General features: G+C 42.2%; 1 protein-coding gene across 2 annotated transcripts in view; it reads right to left on the bottom strand.

The window, feature by feature from the left end:
* The window catches only part of SOCS5 (suppressor of cytokine signaling 5), a 36,274-nt gene extending 19,766 nt beyond the window's left edge, over nucleotides 1-16,508 (bottom strand). The window contains exons 1-2 of one of the 2 annotated variants that reach the window (XM_032985272.2): nucleotides 16,347-16,508; nucleotides 1,727-1,812 (exon numbers count right to left, since the gene is read on the bottom strand). The gene's annotated coding sequence lies outside the window, so the exon portion shown is untranslated. The remainder of the gene's footprint in view (nucleotides 1-1,726; nucleotides 1,813-16,346) is intronic. The other variant, XM_032985273.2, reaches the window with a different exon arrangement.
* Between the last annotated feature and the right edge of the window lie 8,358 nt (nucleotides 16,509-24,866).

Here is a 24,866-nt window from a genome sequence, read left to right as displayed (position 1 = left end):
CAGCTCATTCAGTATTGGAACGCCACTAAGTACCTATGAGCTCCTGTCTGATACAAGAAGTTTTAGGCTGCAGGAACTCCAAGATGATGCAGCAGAGCAAAAGACTAGAAAATTAATCTTTACAACAGCACTACCAGCTGCACAAGACTAATAAAATTAATAATTCTCTTTTGCCCTTAATCAGATTTGTAAAAGCAGAGATTCAGTTGTATGAATGATCCAGAAGATGGCATTTCATGCAGAAAAAGTTTGCAGCACCATATAAAACTCAGCAAACCTAAATCAGGCAATGATCACTGGATGATGAACTTGTCAGAGAGCAGGTATTTTAAAAAAAACCAACAAAAACACACACAAAACCAAACAAACCCCAACACACAATGGTGACAAAGTGAATAACCAATGCTATTTCACCGTATCAGCTTGAGATGATAATTTACTAACCCCTGCATAAAAGGAACAGAAGAGCACAGGTCTTCCTAGGTTCTCATTAAGAGAATTTAGCCACAGCCAGGGCACCCTGAGGGCAACAGACCATAACTAACCTACCATTTTTTTGCTGCAAGTGACAGTTTCAGGGTAGGAGAAACTCCACAGTCTTAAAGAAAAAGGGAGAAGAACCATCTCTACCAGCAGCAGTGAGTTGCTAACACTGGTTTAGCCATTTCTGTGAAACCCCACTCCTTTATGCTAAACCAGATCCTCCTTATACCAGGAAACATGTTTATTAAAGTCATAATTGTGCAGCAAAAAGATTAAATGAAGCCTTGAGATGAAGACTCATGAAGACTCATGGAAAAAAGCACTGTACATTTCAGAAGATCCAGGAACCATAACACTGCTAACAGGAAAAACTGTTAACACAAAAGTACAAGAACTATTTTTCTTCATTTTTTCAAAAAGACAATTCAACTGTTACTTAAAATACCAGACAATCCACATAAACATTTTCAAGACAACAGGGACAACTTGTTCAATAAACGATTTCAGGAAGCTAGGATCCTTAAGCATCCTCCATGACGAAAACAAATTTGATTCCTGACGTAGGAATGTAAGTTTTCCCAATTTATCATTAGGAGACACTTGGCAGTTTCCACATCTAGCTACTGTCATATAGTGTCCAGGAGTTCTTGATGGAAAACATGCATTTTTAAATGAAAACTAAGAAATTCTTGAGATACTCATGATTAGCCACAGCTTAAGCACCCCCCAAACCTGAAGGGAGTCTACCAGTCAGGAGGGGGAAGGAAAAAACAGAGAAAACTGTCTATCATAGAAAAGACTGCAAATTTCGACAGCACTGGCATCAGTGGCACACAGGCATATAGGACTAACCTGTAGGTACCTTAAAATCCATCATGATTTGAAGAAAAAGTTTACCTTCGTAAGATAAGCAGCCAGACTGGAACATCTTTCAGCAAAATCTGTCTGTTTTCTCCTATACTGAACAAACATGGAAAAGAAACTCCTGCTCAACTGGGTAATAACTTCCTGTGAAGTTCACACTGCTGCAGTGGGATCTGCCTTTCAAAATTTTTTTTCCTGTTTTAAATAATTTATTACCATCATCTAATGTTTCCCATTAACAGACCACATTCAGTGGCTTTCTGATTTGGTCTGAATTTTATAGGCTGGGTAGCTCCCTAAAACAGTTCTTCAAAGTTGAAGTTGTTGTAGGAAAAAGGTCCAAAAAAGTTACATTTTGGCTGTCTTAAAAAAAACGTACCTCCTCATCTTATAAATTCAGGAAGCGTGGACCACCTTCTGCTATCGTTATAGAAGTACAGCCAAACTTGGTCCAGTTTGGAACTCCTGAAAAAAAAAAAAAACAAACAAACCTGTAAGTTCATTGTCTCAGTAGTCTTTCTACATTTTATCTGGAAAGGTCTGTAAAGAATCAGATTGAACTTCTTTGGATGACTGTCACAGCAATCTGTACTAACCAAATGTGCATACCCTACTCGTATGAAGTGACTGAGTACACTCCCTACAACCCACAGTTACACATTAGCATGATGAGTGGCATCCTTGTTATGCTCAGAAGCCACATATCTGTTCACATACAGAAGCAGCCAAGCTTTAGACCAGTATGGATTCCTAATCCTCTCTAAAAAAAAAAAGTCTTAACACAGTCAAAGTCACAGTCAAAAGTACAGGTGCTGGTAGGAGTCTGGAGGTATTGCAGAGTTGGTGGGACAGGAGAGGAGGAGGAATGAGTTCATGATTCCAGAGCTGATGTGTGCCAGGGCTGTCTCACAGAGATCTCCCACCCAGCTTTGTGCCATAAGGCCCTACTCAACCCCCTAATTAATATGGGAAAATTCTGGTTCCTAAGCTCTGCACAGCTTACTGCAGTCCAGAGATGGACTTGAAAGAAAAATCCTGCTGAGCACACAGAGTGCAGGCAGTCTCCAGGGAATTCCACAAAGAAATGTTGCCATGTCCAGATCACAAATTTTCAAAAAGAGAACTGGCTCAATTTTGGCAGATTTTCACATAAAATTAAAATATTACAGCTCAAGGCAGATCTCACACACTGGCAAATTTCAAGTAGATGTTCCAGTTCAGAGGTGTACTACAATATTTCAAATAGGAGACTGCCATAAAAAAAGGCACAGACAATTATTTTAGTTTTGCTTCTGAAAACAGATGAAGAATTTTGGCCAACAACTTTAAACAAAACTAAACCCGAGGCAAAGAAAAGGCATAAAGTATTTCAGTCCAAAAGATTAGAGTTCAGCAAGATTATAAACAACTGAATACAGCATCTCTTAAAATTTTACTATCACTTCCTATTATCTATGGAAGTAAGGGATGAAGGAAGACCACCAGTAGGTACAATGACTCAATGTGTGAACTCCCATTCCCACTTATGAACAATGCACTTCACTATGGAAGTTTACAGCTATGCAACAAAATAGGACACTTTATCAATGATACAGAATCACAAATGTTCAAATTGTCCATTAAGAGTTTGCAAACAACATGGACGAACAACTAGACACTCTTGGAGTTACTTGTATAATAGCCAATGCCAGGTTCAGTGACAGACAGAGGATGATCCAAGTAAACCCAAATAAAACCCAAAACTATTTTCCCCTCTAAAAATTCCAACTATTTGTTTACTCATTAAGACCAGGTAACATTAACACTCTATGCCATCTTGTTTTCTCCAGAAAACATTGTATGAAAGGCAAATCAGAGCGACCTTTACAAGCCTCAAAGATATTACTCAGTTGAAAGACTTCACAGCCTTGATCTTGTACAATGGTATACTTCATCCTAAGAATACTGACTGAAGGCAGCGAACAAGAAAGTGAAGCAACATGGACAGATACAAAAGACAACATTCTGTTAAATTACTACTGAAAATAGAGGACTTCTAGACCCACAGTAAGCAGGAGCTGAAGTCCAGAAGGACCAGTTAAGACCCCTCAAAGAGTCTGAAGAGGGGAAAAACCCCAGCTCAACCGTAAGAAACCATAATGACCAGGGGAGGTTTTTCTTCGCTCTTCTGATTCTCTTCCAGGCAGTCCTGGACATTCTATTTAACCTCAAATCATATATAAGTAAAACCAGAAACAGCCATGACCGCTAACTCTTTACATCCGGTTATCACTGCTCAACTTCCACATAGGCAATTTAAAACTATTTAAAGTATCATGAGAAAAGGACTACAAACAGCCAGCCTAAAATTGGAATACCTCTGAATATAGATACAGCTGGTCCACAGTTATAACTTTTCCTAAATACTGGCTGCTGTTTTTTGGTTTTGTTTGTTTGGGTTTGTTTTTTTGGGTTTTTTTTTTTTTTTTTTAGTTTGCTTGTTTTATAGAATAGACTATTTCAGTAAGGGACCTACAGCGATCACCTCGTCCACCCACCTGACCACATCAGGGCTGACCAACAGTTAAAGCATGTTATTAAACGCATTGTCCAAAGGCCTCTTAAACACTGACAGGCTTGGGGCATTGAACACCTCTCCAGGAAGCCTGTTCCAGTGTTTGACCACCCTCTCAGTAAAGAAATGCTTCCTAACGTCCAGTCTAAACCTCCGCCAGTGCAGCTTTGAGCCAATCTCCTATTACTGGGTCCCGGGGAGAAGAGCTCAGCACCTCCCTCTCCACCTCCCCTCCCCAGGGAGCTGTAGAGAGCAATGAGGTCACCCCTCAGCCTTCTTTTCTCCAAATCAGACAAGTCCAAAGTCCTTAGCCACTCCTCACAGGACATTCCTTCTAGCCCTTTCACCAGCTTTGTCGCCTGCCTCTGGATGCATTCAAGGACCTTAATGCGTTCCCCCAACAGATTTCCCCCACAACAAGTTTCCATGGTTGTATGTCCTTTCTGCCTGAGGAGAGGGGAGAAACACGTAAAAGCAGCAATATTTCTTTTAACAGCACCACCTGTTGGCACAGCATTACAGCCCAAGGGTTGCACACAAGTTTGGCATCACCACCACCAGTGGCTGTGCTACTACTGACACACTGCAAGCTCCAGCTCTGCAGACTCCACACACACGGAACCTGATTTCACCACCTTCTCCTCCCTCACTTTATGATACACTCCTTTACTGCTGGCTCCTCACCAAGAAGGCTCAAGTCTATCTTCTTTCTGTGCACTCCCATATGACAACCAGAGTACATGAATACACAGTTTACTCCTATCTACTTAATTCCTGCACTTACAGGGTAGGCATGCTTGCAAAGCCTTCTGAGTAGCAATTTTCTACATGCATGCATTTGAGCCCCAGGCTTAGCTTCTGTATAGAGTCATTTAACTACCTATGCTGCCTCGAATGTTGAAGTACAATCACTTCCCATTAGAGCTAAATACACGGTTCAACTCCAAAATTAGTAAAAAGATTATAAAATACACATGCAAGGCTAAACGAGTAGGAAACAAGGATCAGAAGCACTGGATTCATCTATGCTTAAGGGATTTGCAAATGATGCCGTATTGGTAGGCCTACCTAGTAAGATATTGTAAGAGAGGTAGCTTTGTACATTGACATTCTTTTCCTGATTTGGCTTCCATCACTGTCCCAAATCAAAGACCAGAATTTTTGTCAACCTAGCTGTATCTATAACACCACTCTAACTTCTGCTATAAGCAAACCATGAGGGTTTCTGACAGCACAGTAACGACAGCTAAGATTAAGACTACATTTCCATGCTAACAACAAACTCAGCTACATTTGCAAAGTGCTCCCCTCTAGATCATTCCTTAAACCAGTACTATGGTGTTTTTATAAAAAAGTGCCTACTGAGCATTAGGAAAACTTAGTGATTAATGAAACCGCAGAACTAAAATATCCTTCAGAAGAGAGGCATCAGCTGAATACTATCACACACCATGCAACGACTGACATACGTCATCCTGCTGCTGCAGAGCACCACTGCTGCCTCCTCAGCCCCTCCAGGACACTAAAGGAATGCGCATAAACCAGCAAGGCAGAAGAGAAGACATTCCATTAGGTATGTCATCCGTGATGTCAGCATATTCTTAAATCAACAACCATTAACTTACTGTCCTCTCTGAATTCAGAATAACTTGAGAAAAGACAGGGTACCATGCTTTAGAGATGACAAGCTCACTGTTGGCAGGAAGCTTGGAGACAGTAGGCTTTAAAAATGCCTTGACACTGACTTTTTTCTAAGAGTGAAAATTAAAACACTTCCACAAAATGGCTATCTATTTCACAAGTAAGCTGTACCCCAATAACTTTCTCACTAAATTAAAATAGTTTTACACTTCCTTGAGCACCAACTCACAGTAGATCTACAAATTACCTAGGTAACAGAGATTTGAAAACCTTACTAGCACCTACTCCTGTGTTTGCCTTTGGCAAAAAAAAGGTGGTTGACTCATTTTTATGTTCAATTAATCCACAGTCACATTATTCATAGAAAGACTGCTGGAAAAACTCAACTTGCTGGAAACAGTAACTATAATTACTGACCCTCTTCAAGTTAGCCAAAATTAAATTGCAAAGTAGATTTCTTGGCATTAGAGCTATAACTTAATGGTACAAAGAAAAGCATGTCTGTGAGTAACAGAGGAAATAAAGCCCAACATTTGTAAGAACTCAGAAAATAAGACAAGCAGTGAGTTTACACGAAAAAATGGAGAACGGACCCTGAACACGATTAGCCTTTTTCTAGATTTGTACTGCATAACAAAAATGGCAAAACTATTTCTTTGCACATCTTTGCTGTATCAAACTTTTGCCAAACGAAAGCGCTAATATTAAAAAAAGGAATAAAATTTTATCAGATTTCATAGTAATGAACAAATTGTAAACCACAGTTGTATGGCATATCTCCTTACATAAAAATATTCTCTTTTCTCCACAATTTTCAGGTTTGCTTTACTTACTGCCCTCGGAGATAACAAGGGGAAAAAAAAAAAATCTTAGTGCCTCTGTTTCTTAGGAAAACAGAAAACACCATTGTAGGTGTCCCATTAAGAAACTTGTATGAAATTATACATGCCTCTGTCAATGAAACTGGAAAATCAAGATTCTTTTCACTTATTACAGGCTTTAAAGCAAGTACTGGAATGACATATTCCTCAACTGTGCATAGATATACTATTAACATGCCATGTTAACTTTAGTAGCATTGAAATGATTGGCTTATCATGGTAGAAAATTGATTCATCTCTCATTTGACTAAAATTTAAAAAATATTATGGAATTTATGGGCTATGCAGATCTTTTGTAGTCTTTGTTTCTACTGATACACAGTCAAAATAAGGGAATTATTCACATAACTGAAGGAAAACGTGATCTCATAACATGTTAATTTTTGAGCCAATAAGCATGAACTTACAGGACTAAGACCAAAGTCATTTATATCTTAAGAACCATTTACAAAAATAGGTATAACTGCAAATCTTCAGCTTCTCTATTGTCAACTGTAATGCTCAGGGAGAATATTTTCTACCCAAATAAACCAACTGTATTGCTGAAAACAGGGTTGTAAAGTTCCTCTGGAGCTCACTACCAACAAGGATTTCCAAATATCAGTTACATATAGATAGCATCAAAAAGACAACCAATGATACATTACTGATTTTTTCCATTCTTAAAATTCTGATCAGAGCTAGATGCAAAAAATGCCAAACGGCACTCACCAAAAAAATACAACACAGATCAGTAGATGTGGGGAAGGGACAAACCAAACAGTGCACAAAAGTAGGGAGATTTCAAACTTTCAGACCACTTAAGAGTCAGCCCCTAGAAGCTGGCTTCCAGACCTAGTCCTGGAAACAAGTATAAATTTAATCCACAAAAAGTCAGTTTTGCCTGAATTCTATATATTTCTATGGTCTACAGGAGAACAAAATGCTTTTCTAAAACCACATGCCATACTGAATCTAAGCTCAAACCTTGATCTAAAATACAAGATGACTACTACTGTTTCAGACACAAATTACTCTACTAGTCTGGACCTTAAGGCTCCTAACCTCATTAATTCTGTTCACAACTGTTATACAAATACGAAAATAGAAAACCTGTGCAATGCAGCAGTCATCAATTATCCATGTAAGCAACTCTGAGATATAGATGAGTATAATTACTTGATAGTTTTGAATTTTAGTCACATTCCTTCTGACAGAAACACTGAAAATCCTTTAACAGATGCTTAGCTCCCAAAGGAGTTTGAGAGAACAAAACCATGTCATATGCATATAAGGACTAACAGTTCCACCGACAAAAATGCTAAATCCTCTAACAGATGCCTCAGACCCCAAGGAATTTGAGAACAAAACCGTATCATCTGCACATGAGAATTGACACTGGTCAACCCAGACACTTGAGGCAAGGCAGTTTTCTCTCTTATAGCACAACTGTTTCAGCATTATAAAAATTAAAACTTCTAACAGATTCCCAGATTTTCTCTTTTTAGTTCCAGTAAAGGGAAATACTAAATCAGCAGGTCAAACTGAAAATTTCAACAGGCAATAAAAATACTTCTATAATATAGACTACAATGTGGATTTATTGAACTTCTGAACATTTTAACTGAGACACAAAAGTACCATAGGACACCGTAAGAGAAGATATTTTGAAGTCGTCATACTGAAGAATTGCTAAGTTATATTTATTAAAAAGAACAAAAAAGAATTTCCATCCTCAAAGCAAGTAAGCGAATAGGAATTAGAAAATCCATATTTCTACAATTTTACCAGTGCTTCCAGAATAAATGTAGATTTTCTCCAAAAATCCATTTCAAACATTCTCTTCTAAAGATAACTAAATTGTCAAAAGAAGCCAACGATCACAATGTCATAATCCAAGACTGGACAGAATTTTGTTAGTTGCTAAACCAGGCTATAAACTAATAATGTCAGCAAATACTAACAGGCAGATGATGCACTCCTGAAATACGGCAACAGGATGTAACATAAGAACGGGCTAGACCATTAAAGGGTACACCTAGTAAAAAAACCTGTCTGACCAATACATGCTGCTCAGCAAACAATACAAGAATAGGTGAACTATTTATTAATGCACCCCTGATACCCTCTCCCAGAGTCAGTACTTTGCAGTTCAGGGCCTTAAACCTAGAGTTAGTAGCTTTGCATTCACCAAGATTACATTAACAGAAATTTTAATCTCAATCTAAATTATTACATATAATTTGTCTTACATTTGAAAGAACCAGAAGTCCTGTTGTCAAACTTCTTGCTTCCATAAATAAGGCATCCAGCTCTTTAGTACAATAATTATGAGGAGTATCTTCAGTAGATAAGCCACATACATTTTTGAAGATAAAGCTGGTCTAATACTGAAACTTTAAATCCAATTTATATCCAAATCTAACCACCATTGTGACAATCTCATGAAGGCCTTGATTTATTATTAATAAACAAACTAACAAATAAATAAAAACAAAGGAAAAATCAAAGTAGATCAAATTTGTAGCTGAAGTTTTAAAAAATATCCAATGTCCAAATGAGTTAAGCCACTGGCCAGAACTTACAGAAATACCCAGTGAGATCTTGGCAACAGAAACTTTGCTCACCGGATTCAAGAGACTTTTCTTACCTTAAGGGTATGGCCAGATAAGACAGTCTTGAGAGAACAAGTCACTGCAGTCTGAAGGCACAACACAACATGATCACCCCTCTGCACCCCCTTGCCCCAACACACACCCCAGCCTACTCTCTTAGGCCAATGTCAGCACTCAGAGTTGTTCTCCCTCAGCTAGCTGTTACCAACTAACCCAGAAGAGAAAAGAAAGAATAACATCATGGATTGAATGAACTGGTTGAATATAAATTGAGAAATTGTGTCAGAGAATCTGGGGACTCCAAGTGCGTAATAATGCAGATACAATTTAGCACAGGTCAGACTTTATCATCTACAATCACAGCAAGAGAACACTGACATCTCTCCTGGTCCTCTGCCAAGTGATCGCAGAGATACAGCCTATATACTGCTTCAGAAAAAGGAAAAAGGCAAGGAAAAAGTGATCGTTTCAACATTAAAGCCAGGTACCCATCCCTGGGAGGGATGGTCTCAAACAGCCACAATTCCAAAGAGGGCTCAAGCAGTAAATAACGTGGCAATACAGAGAGGTGGCTCTTGCTGGAGCCTATAGGAGTGGCACACCCAGTATTATCCTAGGTCAGAAGTGGGGAGTTGGAAACAATCACAGACTAACAGCTTTTAGTTGAAAGGAATGTTATTTTAGTAGAGATAACCTCAACCAGACCTCTCAGTCTTAAGCATTAATAATTTTACCACCCCAACTGTTTGACAACTTAAAAATACAGTTATTTTCCTCTTCCAAGCCATGAGTAAGAGCAATGAATGAGAAATGAGACCTACCGAGTCTAAAATACTGCAAGACACAAGTGAAGAGAAATTTTAACTCATTGAGCAAATTTTAAATAAAAAATGTATTTTGATAAAATTGGCGGTTTAACAACTCATCCAGCACTTCTGAAGTAATAAACTACAAACCAATTTTAAAATGCTATTTGTATATTTAATAGAATTCCACTGTCTATCCGAGTGAGGTTTAACATGTTTAAAAAAATAAAGGTATGTAATTTACCATTCCCCAACAGAAATGTGAAAATTAAAGATCCAAGAAAACAAAGCATCAACTAAGCAGTAAAAATGTTTAACCAAATCTATCACACAAATATTCCAGTCAACTGAAGATTAAAGATAATTTGCAGTCTAAAATTAATTCACTTTATCCATATGCTACTTCAAAAGAGTAAGAGCCCTCTTATTGCACTAGTGGAATGATTAAAATACTTCCTTCTTCATAGAGACCAAATGTTAAAGCTCTCCAAAACCAAAGTTTAGTAATGGGTACTTTTTCCACAAGTGAGTCAGTCAGTAAATTGGACTCTGCTTCTCAAGCCTTACTGCAAACCCAAAAACCTAAGGTACAGAGGCAGAATATATAGTTAGATATAAAAGCAGAGGTACCTAAGTGGACAGAATTCCAAGTGTCAGAAGTCAGAGACATCTTGGAGATGGAAGTTTAGTGTTCTTTTCAAGAAACAGGGTACCTGCAGGTCTGCCCTATTAAACGTTCACCCCTAGCTAGCCAAGCTCCATAAAGAAAATTAAGTCAAACTGTCGTAAGCAATCACTACAACCTAAGTTGTTATTAAAGGCCAAATATTCTAAGATACTATCTTGAACATTTTTTATCAGAGTCTTGATCAAGCCTAATTCATTCAACTGCAGCCCTTGACTCTCTACTAGCCTAATGGAAATATGTAAACGGTGCTAAGTGCCAGACCTTTTTATTCCAGAATTACAATTCTTATTCCTATGATTGACATTTGGGCCTTAAGCAATGAGGCTCAAATGATTTCATCTGGGAGCCAGGCTGACTGTTGAATTACTATCAGAATTCATTCTGCTGAGAAGGAACAAAAATGTTATCAGTTTTAGTACTGCAGAAAAACTATTTTTGATTGCATCTACTGTACTTAAATTTTTAGACAATCTTTCAAATTTCACCTCTGTAAATATATTCCAATCGGAAATCGCTGAAGCACCCCCAAATACTATAAAAGCTTCTGCCTGTAAGAAACTAGTACTGCAATATGTATTGCAATACAACAATATTCTAAGGACGCTCCATGCATATTCAACAACAATAAGAGTATTTATTATAAAAAACTTGAGTTTACAAAGAGACCTTATGCACTGCACTGGAATTTTTCTTATTCTGCTGCAGCAAAAAGAAAAGCAAATTCCTGATCTCTTTGATTCTTCAACTACCATAGAGACCCAAACTTTCACAAGAAAGGACTACTGGTTTAAATACCTCAGCTGGTAACACAGTACATAATCAAGTAGTATCCAGCTAGCCAGGATCATACCGTATATGGCTACATAAAGAAAATACTTTGGAGTCCTCAAGAAGCATTACTTATCTGGGCAACCTCCATTGCCCTGCCCTCCCCCCCCCCTCCCCCCCCCCCCCCCTTTCTTATCCCAATCTTTCAAAGATAGGCTTTAAATGTTTTGCAGCTGTCCAACATTAAGGCTGAAGAATTCAACAACCATGGCTGCGTAAAAGCACAGGGTGAAAAGCAACTACTACTTTATCCAGGAATTCAGGACCAGCTACAGTTCCAGAAGAGGTTCCTGACTGCAAACTTCTTTCACAAAATCTGGATAAGGTTCCCAAAAGCAGATAAGCCTGTAAAATTATTCTTTCTTCCTTCCAGATAATTCTTCAAAGGAGTTTCTACCATATAAACTAGTGCAGACTGTGCATAACTGCATTGAGTTTTAGCCAACCTCTCTCACAGCCAAAAATATCAACCACCACCACTGCACACATTTTCTTACTGAGATTTTCAGAAGGTCTGCATAATCTTATAACCATGAAGTTAGTGAGCCATTTCATATTTCCTGAAACTAAACTGCACATTAGATGATTCACCAATTAGTGTATTCATGAAGCTTTAAAAAGCAATCAAAATTTCATTTTTGTTGAAAAATTTAACAGAGATGTCCAGCTGTATGCATGGAGAGAGCATGTGGGCTTTTCTCCTTTATTTAACTTAACTAACAGCTACGTTAGCTGGTGAAAAATATTCAGTGTGTCAGAGTTAATTTATAGAGCTGACAAAGTATAAGGGCTCCAGAAGGTATAGCATACATTTACTAAACTTTAAATACAATATTTTAACTAGATATAGCTCAAAGATTAAAATAAGCTGTCCAACAACCAAACCACACAAATACATATCGTTTCAGGGCACTTATTTAATGGAGCAATTGCATGTTTGTTTCAAACTAACAACATAGGTTAACAGTATCAGAAAAGTTGATAATTATTCTGACCCCAAACCCCATAAATCAAAATGCAGTTTTTTAAACTAGGCAGACATCTTTAAAAGACAGCTGGCATCTCAATACAGTGCAGGCCATGATCAGATGGAGGGGAGGCACTGCATGTTGCTCAACACAACCAGACCTTGTGGCCTTAATGAAGCCTCTAGGCATAAATACCACAACATAATACTAAGTGCTAATTTCCCCTTAAGGTTGAAGAAACTACCAAGTATAGCTCCTGGGGAAACATGAGGCAAGGAAACCTGCCTAAAATAGACAGCTACTCAAGAATTACTTAACTAGCCAGCCTATTCCAGTATTTTGGAGTAAAAAAATCAGTATTTCAGGAGTTTATGGTGAAGCCTTTACATCAAAAATTCTTTCTGTCATTCTACAAAGTCATGAATGTACTTTCTAGTGAAGAAAAAGGTATCCTGTTTAGATTTTTACATTTGTTTTCACTATTTGTAGCATAAATGAAACATTGCCACCTTATATCTTAAGAATAAACAAACTTACTGTATGGAAGTTACATAGAGTCCTCTGAATTCCATGAAGTATCTATTTAGCAGCAGGCTACCACAGGACGAGGTGATTTACAAGTATTAACAACAGTCATCATCATCCTTTGATTAGACTAAAATACATCCCTTACTTGTCTTTACACATAATGAATGAGACCAGAAAAATGCACGTTATACTATCTTGGGTTATTAGTCCATCTGGGAAACACATGAATTGCCACAAATTCGATGAACAATCATCTCTTTAGAACCTTGCTGCAGAGTGACAGGTTTCACATGTTTAAAAGAAGATTAAAAAAACCTTTCTAACAGAGCACAGTTGATTTCTAATCCCTTCCATCTGCTCTCTCTTTTTTAGATGTACCTGCCATCATTAAAAGAGCAATAGAAGAGAAATTCTAGATATTCCTCCAAAGACTAACCCAGCCATTTTTCTAATGCTCTCATACATATGAAGTCATGTCAAGCTACTGCATGCTACCCAGCTGTCTGAATCCACTAGTTGGTTGTATTACTAATGCAATTCTGAAACCAGAGTAGATGCAAGACATTTACACCAACTAGAAAATCAGAACAGATTTCAGCAGCTCACTGCATCAAGTCTGAAAATTATTCTGTTTTCCCTTTTTTGTAGTTTGCTTTGGATTGATAATGAACACATGCTAGAAGTATAGCTAATACTTCTAATTACTTCTTTAAGTAGATGTAATAAGAATATACATATATAGTGTATTAGAAGTATACCAAATACTTCTAATACACTCTGCTATAGTTATTCATGTACAAAGCCCACAAAAATAATTAAATCTGTCTTGACAGAAACCCTATCATAGCATAGCTAAGGCTACTGCTTTGATACCAGGTCCACTTGAATATCTTGGTTTACAGATTGACAAGCGAATGAATTAGGAGCTTATTAACTTGGAAACTTGCCTTCCTTCAGTATCTCCCTGTAGCAGCCACATAAATCAGGAATATTCAGGGTAACAGGGGTTATATTTAAGCTGAGGGCTGCACGACATCTCCAGCAGGAAGCCCTCAACAGCACAAACCTGCACCACATGAGATCTCAAGGCGTATGAACCACACCTTGAGATTTCTTTGGGCATAACACAATTTAACTACAAAACTGCCCTAATGTCATCTGTGTGCATAGTGGCCCATGGGAGATTTGAACTCGGACAAAAAGTTGTGAGATCTCAGTGACTGAGGCAAGTGGCATTTGGAGGCTATGATGTACTCCATGGTCATTACTTAGTGACACAACCTCAACTTTCCTTCCTGAAATAGACTTATGAAAGGACATTCCATCTTTCTCAATAATTCGCTGGACTCAAAACTTCTGGTGCCCATAAATTAGAATCTCCATGTTGCACAAATATACTTTGTGGGGTGGAATGAGACTAAAAAGTCTCTTTCGTAGGAGTATTGTACCTTGGAGTAACATCCCTAAACTGAAGTTAACCAGGTTTACATGAAGGAAAATTAGGAATTACACTCTCATTTTATAATCCTGTAATAAAAATAGAAGCACTTCTAGAAAGGCACATTAAGACACTGATTCTGTAACAAAATTCACACTAAAGGGTCCAGCAACTGAACAATCTCCCTCTAGTATTGGGTTCTAACTCATATGATATTAACAAAATTATTACAGTGAAACTACTTTAAAGCTACATTTTAGATAACACACTTAACACCCAGTAAAATATTTCCATTGTACTTGCAACCACAGAACGGTCTTTTTTGCCTTTCACCCAGAAAGGGGAAAAGTGCCCTGAAATGTAATTTCTCATCTCTAAAGGAATTTTAAGTTTAAAAAATAACTACAGGAAAGATGTAAGATGTTAAGATAAATTCAAAACTCAAAAAACCAGAACACTCAAATGTATTTAGATAGGCACGAAAATGCAGCTTAGTCTTCCGCACAATGTTTTAAAGACAAGAAGAAAAACTCTCAAGATTTTCACTCTCATCTTGATATCCAATGCATGTACTTAGTTCACCTGTTTTCTGAAGGAGGCAGATCAATTTAAAACGATAACCAGTCAACTTCCCTACAAATTTATGGAATGTATTTATTTTTAACTGAGGTTATATAAATGCAAGCTTCAGTAGTACTTTCCATTCATACCACCTCCATGCAAATAGTTCAATTGGGCCACATCTATCCCCAAAATATTTTCTTATTATAGGAGTATAGCGCACCAACTAAGCACTCCTGAAGCTGTTGCAAATTTATGTGAGGAAATCCATGCCTTGACCAAACTCACAATACTGGAATTCATATAATACTAATTCATACTGGAATTAGCTTCAGTGGAAAAGCTCTGTATTTGTCATAAGAGGGTTTATGTGGCATGGTCAGGGATCACACCTCACGTGATGCGATACGGTACCCCAACATGATGATTAGCCTAAAATTTATAGCTTACAATCGCAGAAACATTGCAGAAAACGTCAACAAGTTTTAGGAGACAGAAGGGGGGAGGGGAAAAAAAAAAAAAAAAAAAAAAAAAAAAAAGAGAGAAGCATTCTGTAAGTACTCAGGGAATGAAAGTGTAACTCGTGCACATGCTGTTCATAAGAGTACATGATCATATGACACACAAAACTGATGAAACAAACATATCAGAAACATAAATGTATTCCACGGGATTAAGCTATTGTGATTCAGTGCAAGTATTGAATCACAAAGTTAACAACAGCAGAAATAACACGATTTACTGCTTCTACAGTTCTAAGAAACTGTTCATAACTTTGAGTCAGATGCATATAAAGACGACTTGCAAACTTTTATGAGCGCTCACGAGGGAAACAGCCGGCGCTTAGCGTATCACCCTCCACAGGAAGGGTTAACGGTAGGTTGTGTGCCCTGAAGACTCTTTAATGGCAATTTTGCAAGGCTGATTTCCACACCCGCGCGCAAGCACAACTCCAGGAGACCGCCGACCGAACACCCCCCCACACCCCCCGCCTGCTCCTGCACCAGCTCCCAGCGCGCCGCCAGCCCCCGCGGAGCAGCGGCCCGGCGCTGCCTTCCCGCCGGCTGCCCGACACCGGCCACCCCCGCCCGCCCGCCCGCCTCGGGGCAGGTTTCAGCCCGGGCCGCCGCCGGGCTCCCCTGCCAACACCAGCCCCGGCTGCCCCCGCCTATCTCGGGAACGCGGCCGGCACCGAGCAGCGCTGCCTCCCCGCTCCCGCCCCAGGGCGGCCTTCTCCCCCCCGCCGGCTCCCCGCCGCGCCCCGGCCCGGCCGAGCCCCGCGGCGGCAGCCCGCAGCCGAGCCGTTCCCCGCTCCCGCTCGGGCGCTGACTGCCCGCGGCCGGGAGACGGCGGCAGCTCCCCGCCTCCCTCCCGGAGCCGCGGCCTCGGCGGACAGTAGCGGAGCCGGGGCCGCGGCGGGGAGCGGCCGGCTCCGGCCGCCGGGGGGCGAGCGGCGCAGGTCCCGCCCGCCGAGCCCGAGCCCGATCGCGATCCCCGGCCGGCGGCACCTACCGCTGCGCCGCGTTCGGGACAGCGACGCCTCAGCGCCGTCCCGGCGGCCCCACCGGCCGCAACATCCTCCGCCGCCCCGCCCGGGCCCGCCGCCTGCCGCTCGGCGCGGACGGCACGATCCGGCGGAGCCCCCTCCCCGGCCCCCCTCCGCCGAATGGAAAATAGTTCCCCGGGCCCCGGAGCGGGGAGAGCGGGAGCGACACCTCGCTAGCCAATGAGAGCCGCCCTGGCCCGCCGCGGCGCCAATGGGAGCGGCAGGCTGGCTGGGGCGGGGCGTCGCCCAGCCTACCGGGCCGCGGCGTTCGGGCTGACCCGCTAGGATGTCTCCGACTCGCCTCCATTGACGACCATCTTGGAGTCGGGCACGATGCCCAATCTGGGAAGGGTCTGGCCCGCGGCCATTTTGGGTTCGGGCGAGGGGCGCGGGGCGGAGCTGGGTCACGTGAAGGGGGCCGGCGGGAGGAATGGGCGAGGGGCGGGGTCCGGGCCGGTAGGGCCCGCAGCCAGGCCGGCCTTCACCCGGTGGCACTCGGCGTCAGAGCGGGAGCGGCGGTGGCGGCCAGTGGCGGGCCGGCGGGAGCCGCCCCGCCCCGCCCCGCCCCGCCCCGCTGCGGAGGCCGAGGGCCTCCCCGCGGGCGCCGGTTAAGCCGTGCCGGGCGGGCCTGGCCGTGGGGGGCAGCCCCGCACCCCGCGCGGCCCCAGGGCGGCAGCGCCTCGCTCGGCCTCCGAAACCGCCCCGAGCGTGGCCCTCGGCAGTTTTGAAGAAGCGTTCAGAGCAGCTCCCCAGGGTGGTGCGTGGGGTTTATTTTTCCTTTTTGAAAGAGGCGGCTCCACGGCTGCTGCGGCGGCGGCTCGTCCCGGTGACGCCTCCAGCTGCACTAGCGCTGGATTTGAAGAAGTCAGACGGCTCCCTGTAAGCAGGAGGGACTACTAAATGCCTACAAATTGAGGCTCTCGGAGGCGCGTGGGCATTGTTGGGAGGGAGGAATATGCCATTCAAACCAGCTTCCTTTTCCCCCATAAAATGGGGAGCAAAGTCAGTGCTTGTTAAAAGTGTAGGTGAAGTACCTTGGATCGTGTCAGACAAACAAATCGGTCATTGCTGCACCAGTACAAAAAGACAACTTGGTGTTCCGAGTAACAGAGCGCATCTCATCTTTCTGCACCTAGCAGACAAACTGGGATGCTACAGTACGGAGGCTGGACAGTTAGATGGAAAAAAAAAAAAAAAAAGTATTTTTTCATCAGACTTGGAGGCTAGGGGTCAATGGGTTGCACTCTATTGGAAGCCAGTAGCAAGCAGAGTACTGCAGGGGCCAGTTCTGTTTGACATCTTCCTCAGTGACTTTTGAGGAGGAGGTGGAGTACATGCTCATCAAGTCTGCAGGTGATGCCAAAGTGGGACAGTGGAAATGTTGGAAGACAGAGCTGCCATTGAAAGGGATCTAGACTGGTTGGAGGAATGGCCTGACAGGAAATCTATGAAATTTAACAAGAACACAGGCAAGGAAATTCAACAAGTCAAGCATCTGGGAAGGAAGAGCCCTCTGCAACAGTACGGGCTGGGGACTGGTGGGCTGGGGAGCAGCTTTGTGGGAAAGGACATGAGGTGTTGGTGGGCAGCAGGTTGGCCATGAGCCAGCAGTGTGTCCTGGCAGCAAAGGAGGCCAAGAGCTCCTGGGTTGTACCACCAGGAGCATAGCTAGTAGAATAGCGTGTCCAGTTTTGGCTCCCCGAATGTAAGAAAAACCTCAGCAAACTAGTGAGTTCAGTGGAGGCCACCAAGTTGTCCAGGAGAAGCTGCAGCACTTGCCTTGTGAGGAGAGGCTGAGGTAACAGGTTTCATTCAGCTTGGAGATGAGACAGCCTCAGAATACTTCTGCATACAGAACACAGCCTAGCATATGCATTACCAGCAAAAACCCCAAAGATTAAATAATACACTGTATAAGCAATTCTGCACCTTGGAAGAGGATGAAAAATATAATGAAACATACATAATTGATGTTAGTTGCGTTCAAAATGATACTGATGAGGCCAATGTGTGAATTTACATTTCCAGAACAGGGTAGCACTCATGAAGGATTAATGTGCACCCAGCGCAGATGCAGCAGAATTGCCACTTGGCAGTCCTACATAAACAGTGCAAGAAAGAATGAGCTAACAAGTAGTAACAACAGGCGAAATAAATATAGAACAAGGATAGCCAGGATCTAGTTGGTCTAACAGTTCAACAAGGAGAAATGAAAAGTTTTGCACCTGGGGAGCAAGAGCCCCCTGTGCCCATACATGCTGGGGGCCAGCTGGCTAGAATACTGCTTGCAGAGAAGGACCCGAGGGTCCTGGTGGACACCAAGTTGAACGTGAGCCAGCAATGTGCCCTTGCCACAGAGAAGGATGACAGTATCCTGGGCTGCATTAGGAGAAGTGTTGCCTGCAGGTCGAGGGAGGTGATCCTTCCCCTCTGCACTGGTGAGACCATACCTGGAGTACTGTGTCCAGTTTTGGGCTTCCCAGTACAAGAGAGGTATGGAGCTACTGGACAGAGTCCAACAGAGGGCCGCTAAAATGATTAGAGGATTGGAGCATCTTTCCTATGAAGAGAGGCTGGAAGAGCTGGGACTGTTTAGCCTGGAGAAGAGAAGGCTCAGGGGATGTCATCAATGTATATAAGTATCCAAAGGTAGGATGTAAAGAGGACAGAGCCAGACTCTACAATGGTGCCCAGTGACAGGACCAGAGGCAACAGGCACAAACTGAAACATGGGATGTTCTGCCTGAACATCAGGAAACACTTTTTCACAGTGAGAGTGACCAAGCACTGGCACAGTGTTGTGGAGCCTCCAGCCTCGGAGATATTTGGAAGCCATCTGGACATGGTCCTGGGCAGCCAGCACTTGCTGACCCTGCATGGTCAGGGGAGGTTGGATGAGATGACCTCCAGAGGTCCTTTCCAACATCTACTATTCTGTGATTCTATAATATTTAATAACACCACATCACCTGGAAGCTTTTGCTTCAAAAGCATCACTTATCACTTACGATGGTTTTGGCTGGGATAGAGTTAATTTTCTTCATAGTAGCTAGTATGGGGCTGTGTTTTGGATTTGTGCTGAAAACAGCCTTGATAATACAGGGATGTTTTAGTTGCTACTGAGCAGTGCTCACACAGCATCAAGGCCTTTTCTGCTTCTCGCCCCATCCCACCAGCGAGCAGGCTGGGTGGCACAAGAATCTGGGAGGAGACACAGCTGTGACCAAAGGGATATTCCATACCATACAGTGTCATGCTTAGCAATGTAAAGCTGGGGGAAGAAGAAGGAAGGGGGGGACATTCGGAGTGATGGTGTTTTGTCTTCCCAAGTCACTGTTACGCGTGATGGAGCCTGGCTGTCCCGGGTATGGCTGAGCACCTGCCTGTCAGTGGGAAATAGTGAATGAATTCCTTATTTTGCTTTGCTTGCGTGTGCAGCTTTTGCTTTAGCTATTAAACTGTCTTTATCTCGACCCACGAGTTTTCTCACTTTTACTCTTCCAATTCTCTCCCCCATCTCACCAGGGCGGGGACTGAGTGAGCGGCTGGGTGGTGCTTAGCTGCTGGCTGGGGTTAAACCATGACACTTTTTTCTGCAGTTACCCAGTGCTGACTCCACTTGTATAAAAGTTCCATAAGTCAATTTTAACTTCAACTTGTAGGCTGTTTCCCTTTTTAATTACTTCTGTAGCAAACTAGCATTCATTTTTATTTCTAGTATGTGGTAAATATTTTTATGCTAGATACTTACAAATTTGTCAGAAGTATAAAGTTTTAGTGACATAAAATTCCATGCTATATCTCTTCTTATTGATAGAGAAAATCCTCTTGATGTTACCATTTTAGTCAGCGTTAAGGTTCAGCAACGGTCATCATCTAGTGAAAACACCTGCCATTCTGGTCTGCTACTTGGGCAAAGAACTAGTAACTGAATAGAGGGAAATAATCAACTGCTTTGTTCTTACTACCGTATGTTTCACCTTGGGGATCTAATGCTAGGATGGAGGAAACAAAAGAAAATAGGCTGCTACTTGCTATAAACAAGAAGAAAAATTCCTAGCACCAGAAGAGCTAGGCTGTAGCCAGAGCCCAGCAGGATGGAGACTCTGCAACTGGTGGTTATCATCCCCAGGCTTCACTAGCCTGACCTGCACAGCTGTGGGATCGACTTAGATTTTGGGAGGAAGGACTGGTGCAAGGGACCAACAGACCTCAAAGCATGATGCTACTTGCTGTGGTACTTCTGTACTAATGTGCTGGTATGGACATCTGAAAGAGCTGTATCAGTAAGACTCTGAGAAGGATATGAGAAAGCCATGGGCAACTGTGGATGCTCCAAACTATGAGGCTCCAATTAGTCTGTTGAAAGAAATCAGATCACCTTCTTTCTCAGCATGTGCACACACCCTTGAATGCAAAGCAGTTCTCTGGGGAAACATCTGGGCAATCCCTTTTTTCATAAGGCAATTCATTTTCCCAGCGGAGGGCAATGATCCATTCATTGTGGGAGGACAAGAGGACACTGTGAGGAAACAGGGCTTGGAAGAAGGTGATCAGAGGCTGGAAACTGAGCAGGCTGCTACCTCCCACATTGGCCTGCTTTCATCTTTCAATGTTTATTTCCCGGGCATGGTGCCAGCTCCTGTGTGTGCTGCCAACAATGCAGCGCAGCACTGCTGGGCATGCTGTGCACAGTGCCCTCAGCCTGCCACTCCTGGGTGACACTGCCCACTTTCTGTGCTATCAACCACCGTGGTTGCTTCACCAGCTCTGAGCTGCTGCACTAACTGCATCTCCCTAGCCCAGCTCTGCTGGATTGTTGCTTCTCAGTGTGTCCCTAACTGGTTCTGGTTCTGCATGAAAAATTTCCTGACCATTGCAAGCCCTGCAGTTCTGGCTCCAGGCACTTTCTCCCACTCCCTTCACCAGGGTTTACCCTCTCTGCAGCCTACAGAAATTAGGAGAAAGCAAATGCTGGCATAGACCTTAAATAAAACTTTCTAATTCCAAATGAAGCTTCATAAAGTTTGATGAAATTTGTGAAGGCACATGTTTTCCCCTCACTCTTAGCAGCAGCATCAGTCACATACCAAACCTCAGTGTGTCAGGAGTTGTAAAATCAAACTGTGGTTCAGCAAAGCAAAATAGCCCCCTTTCAATTTTGGCTGGCGTAGCAAGCAGCCTTCTCTGCAGACCCAGCATCCCTGTGCTGTGCCCAGACATCTGTGTGTCTATGAGAGCCACGCTGCAGCTATAGTGGTAGAACTTTTCTGCGTTAGGGTGCTTCTTCTAGGCCATAGTGACACACAGCCAGAGGCTTGCTCATGAAAGTCAGAGCAGTCATCAGAAGTGTGATCATTTGATGCTGTCTCCTTACTTCCAGGCTTTTTCCCTTCAGACTGGATGAACACCCCTCTCTTGTTCAGCCAGGCAGAGAAGAAGAATTAGCAATGAAAAATGTAAGATAGCAGCAAGGAAAGAGAGCTGGAGTAAAACAATAACCACTTTTATTTTCTTTCTGAGGCAATCTTGGTGTCTATGGATGAATCCTGTTGGCAAAGGACACCTTTAAGCAAAAGGGTGCTCAGCATGTACTAGATAAACCACAAGATTTGGGAAGAGGGACTTGCAGTAGGAACAGAGACCTCTGCAAAGCAAAAGTGAAAAATCCTGGGGAAGGTAGAGCAGGTTCACACAAGTGTGGAGCCTTGCATGGTGTCTAATCCAACAAGAATAATCCCAACACGGGACAGATTTAGGATTAAGAATTGAGGAATGTCCATCAGCAAACCAGCCAGCTCCATACAGCTGGGCACCTTGTGCTACCAAGTGCTACCCTGATTTGCCTTCACTGACCTTTGACAGTTTTGCTTGCATGTAAAATCAGCTGCAGCATGGTGATCTGGTTGTTTGCAAGCATACTTATTGTTTATTTTAAAGGACCAAAAATTGCATCTTGCCCAAATGAATAGAATGCAAATCTGCACTTAAAAATGTGAGAACCTCAGGTATCAGAAGAGAAGTACATTTTTGAAATACTGACCTCAACATCCATCATATCTGCCCTGGCCAGGGACTGCCCTTCGAAGAAAAGGCAAGGCTTCTTAAAAGACTGGAACCAAGCTGGGGAGATGTAGGTCCAAAGGTTTTTAATCTGAGCTGAGCATGACTAGAAGTAGAGGGGTGTGAAATAAGGATACCCCAGTGTAATCACTGTGGTAGAGGAAGAGCTCGGAAGCAATTACTTGCTTTCTCCTTCAGTTCTTTGCTTTCTTCTGCCTGCTCCAGTGCAGCTGAGTTGGGGGAAAGACCTAGAAGCCTTTCTGAATTTTTCTGAAGCTGAGTCATTTGGGTGGATGAAATAAGAACATCTGTGATGCTCCTTTCTCCATTGCTGCGTACCTTGAATGAGCACTGACACCAAGGCTGAAACATCAGCTTTATGATTCAGTTGCAAGTTCCCCACTTTGCACAGGTGTTAATAGTGGTTCCTCCCACCAGGCAAAGGACAGCCAAGCTCCAGGACAGCTTCAGGCAGGCGCAGTGCATACAGTGACATTCAAAAGTACTCTGACATGTCCAAGCACCACCCAATACTGTGGGATGTGGTCTTGATCTTTCTTTTACTGAGTAATACAAAACAACTGCTAGAACCGGTCCCTAGTCTACCCTCTTTTGCTTACATGCTTGTTTATTAAGTAGTTTCCAATCATCCCAAGAGTCTAGAAGTCTGTTCTTGCAGGTGCAAGGAAGGTATAATTTTAAAATATTTTCCTTTGAAATGGATTTATTTGTGATCTACTCTGGTGCTCTATTACTAATTTGTGAATTGACATACTTTTTTTTTTTTTTGTTACCAGTAAACAGCATCTACCATGACCTTAAAATGACAGTGTCTGAAGGTTTTAAGAGGAAGGTAGATTATTTGCAGAAAGTCAGTGCTGAGCATTTTCTGAAAACCAGGTGCCTCTTCAAGGTATTTCAGACTGAACACATAAAAGCAAAGAAACCTCAAATCATTAGTTACTTTTGAAAATTTTAGCCAGGGAACACTTTTTTAGTGCTGGTTGTGGAGTCATTAATTATCATTGCGTTAGAATGTAATAACAAACCAGAGCTCCCCAATGGGCAAAAGCAAACCACTTTGGTTTTTTGTTTTTTGTTTTTTTTTTTTTTTTTTTACAGCAATAATAAAACATGTTATTATGCACTTCCTACCATGAACATTCTCCAAAGCAGCTTGATATTAAAACCCAAATCATCTGACTGGATGAGTTTTTACAGATTGTTACAGCAGGGCAAGCCAGGAATGTTATTAGAGTGGCCTGAGGTATGGTGTTATTCCATAGAAACTGAAGAACAGTTAAAAATTTAAAGTGTTCCAAAATTCATTTTCTCAAAGGGGATTTGTGGCAGTGCTGAGATTAGAGCTGTTCCTATTCAAGCAGCTATATTCCCCATGAAACCTTTATTTGTGCCTATTTTGTCTGAACGATCTGGTTTATTTCACCGTGGCAGAATACTAATGTGAGCTGGCTGTTCTGTTGTCTGGACTTGTTTAGTTTTCCCTCCTTTCTTTAGCAGCAATGCATTTGCATAATTCTTCAGGCTACAGCAACAGTAGGAAAAAATTGGGTTGAAACCTAGTTAATGCCACCCAAATACATTCCAGGTTTCTATTTTCAGTGCTTGGTCCCTGTGACTGCGGACTGTGCTGCAAGATTGGCAGGCCTTGCCTTCCATGATTCAACATGGAAGACCAATTTTCAGCATTGATATAGCACTTTTCATCTGCAGAAGTCACAGTTCGAAAGAGGTGAAGCAAAATTATGTGTAACTCAGATGCTTGACACCAGCACGAACAGGGTTGCGTTATTTCATCTTTCTGAGTTTTAGAATGAAATTTAGGTGCAAACAGGTGAGGAATCAGTGCCTCACCTACAAGGTTGCTTTAAAACATCTCTGTGTTCCCCAGGTCACTTCACTGTCAGCATAATTTGAGTATAAATTGAAGTAGCTGAACAGTCCCCAAGAATATCCGTGCAGGCTATATTCTTCTGTAGCAGTGCCTACAAGGAGCTGGTTTGGGAGACATTCTGGTTGGTAGCTTCACTCCACTTGGAGATTTCCACACCTGAAGCAAAAAATTTTTGAACTTGCTCTGTGTTTTCAGAGCACCGAAGATCAGTGATGTAGGATTGAGGATTTAGATCTCTTACTCATAAAAATCTGAGTATAATCAGTAATGTTCAGTGGTAGTTGCTACTAATGTGATTTCTGAGGGCTGACAGCTAAACATAAAGAACGGAAGAAAGTCTTGAAGGAGCCCATACAATGTCAAAACACCTGAATGATTTAACTTAAATGATCCTGTGTCTGAGCATGTGCATGTGTATATGCATAAATATAAATATAGATTAGTAATCAATAGCAAGGTAGTAAAAAAAGAGCGAACACATCTCAGATTTTCTTAACTCTCCATCAAG

This window comes from Tyto alba, unplaced genomic scaffold, assembly GCF_018691265.1.
Source record: "Tyto alba isolate M040663 unplaced genomic scaffold, T.alba_DEE_v4.0 Super-Scaffold_16, whole genome shotgun sequence".
NCBI lineage: Eukaryota > Metazoa > Chordata > Aves > Strigiformes > Tytonidae > Tyto > Tyto alba.
The sequence above is the reverse complement of the archived record's forward strand: the minus strand, read 5'-3'. Positions and strand labels throughout refer to the sequence as shown.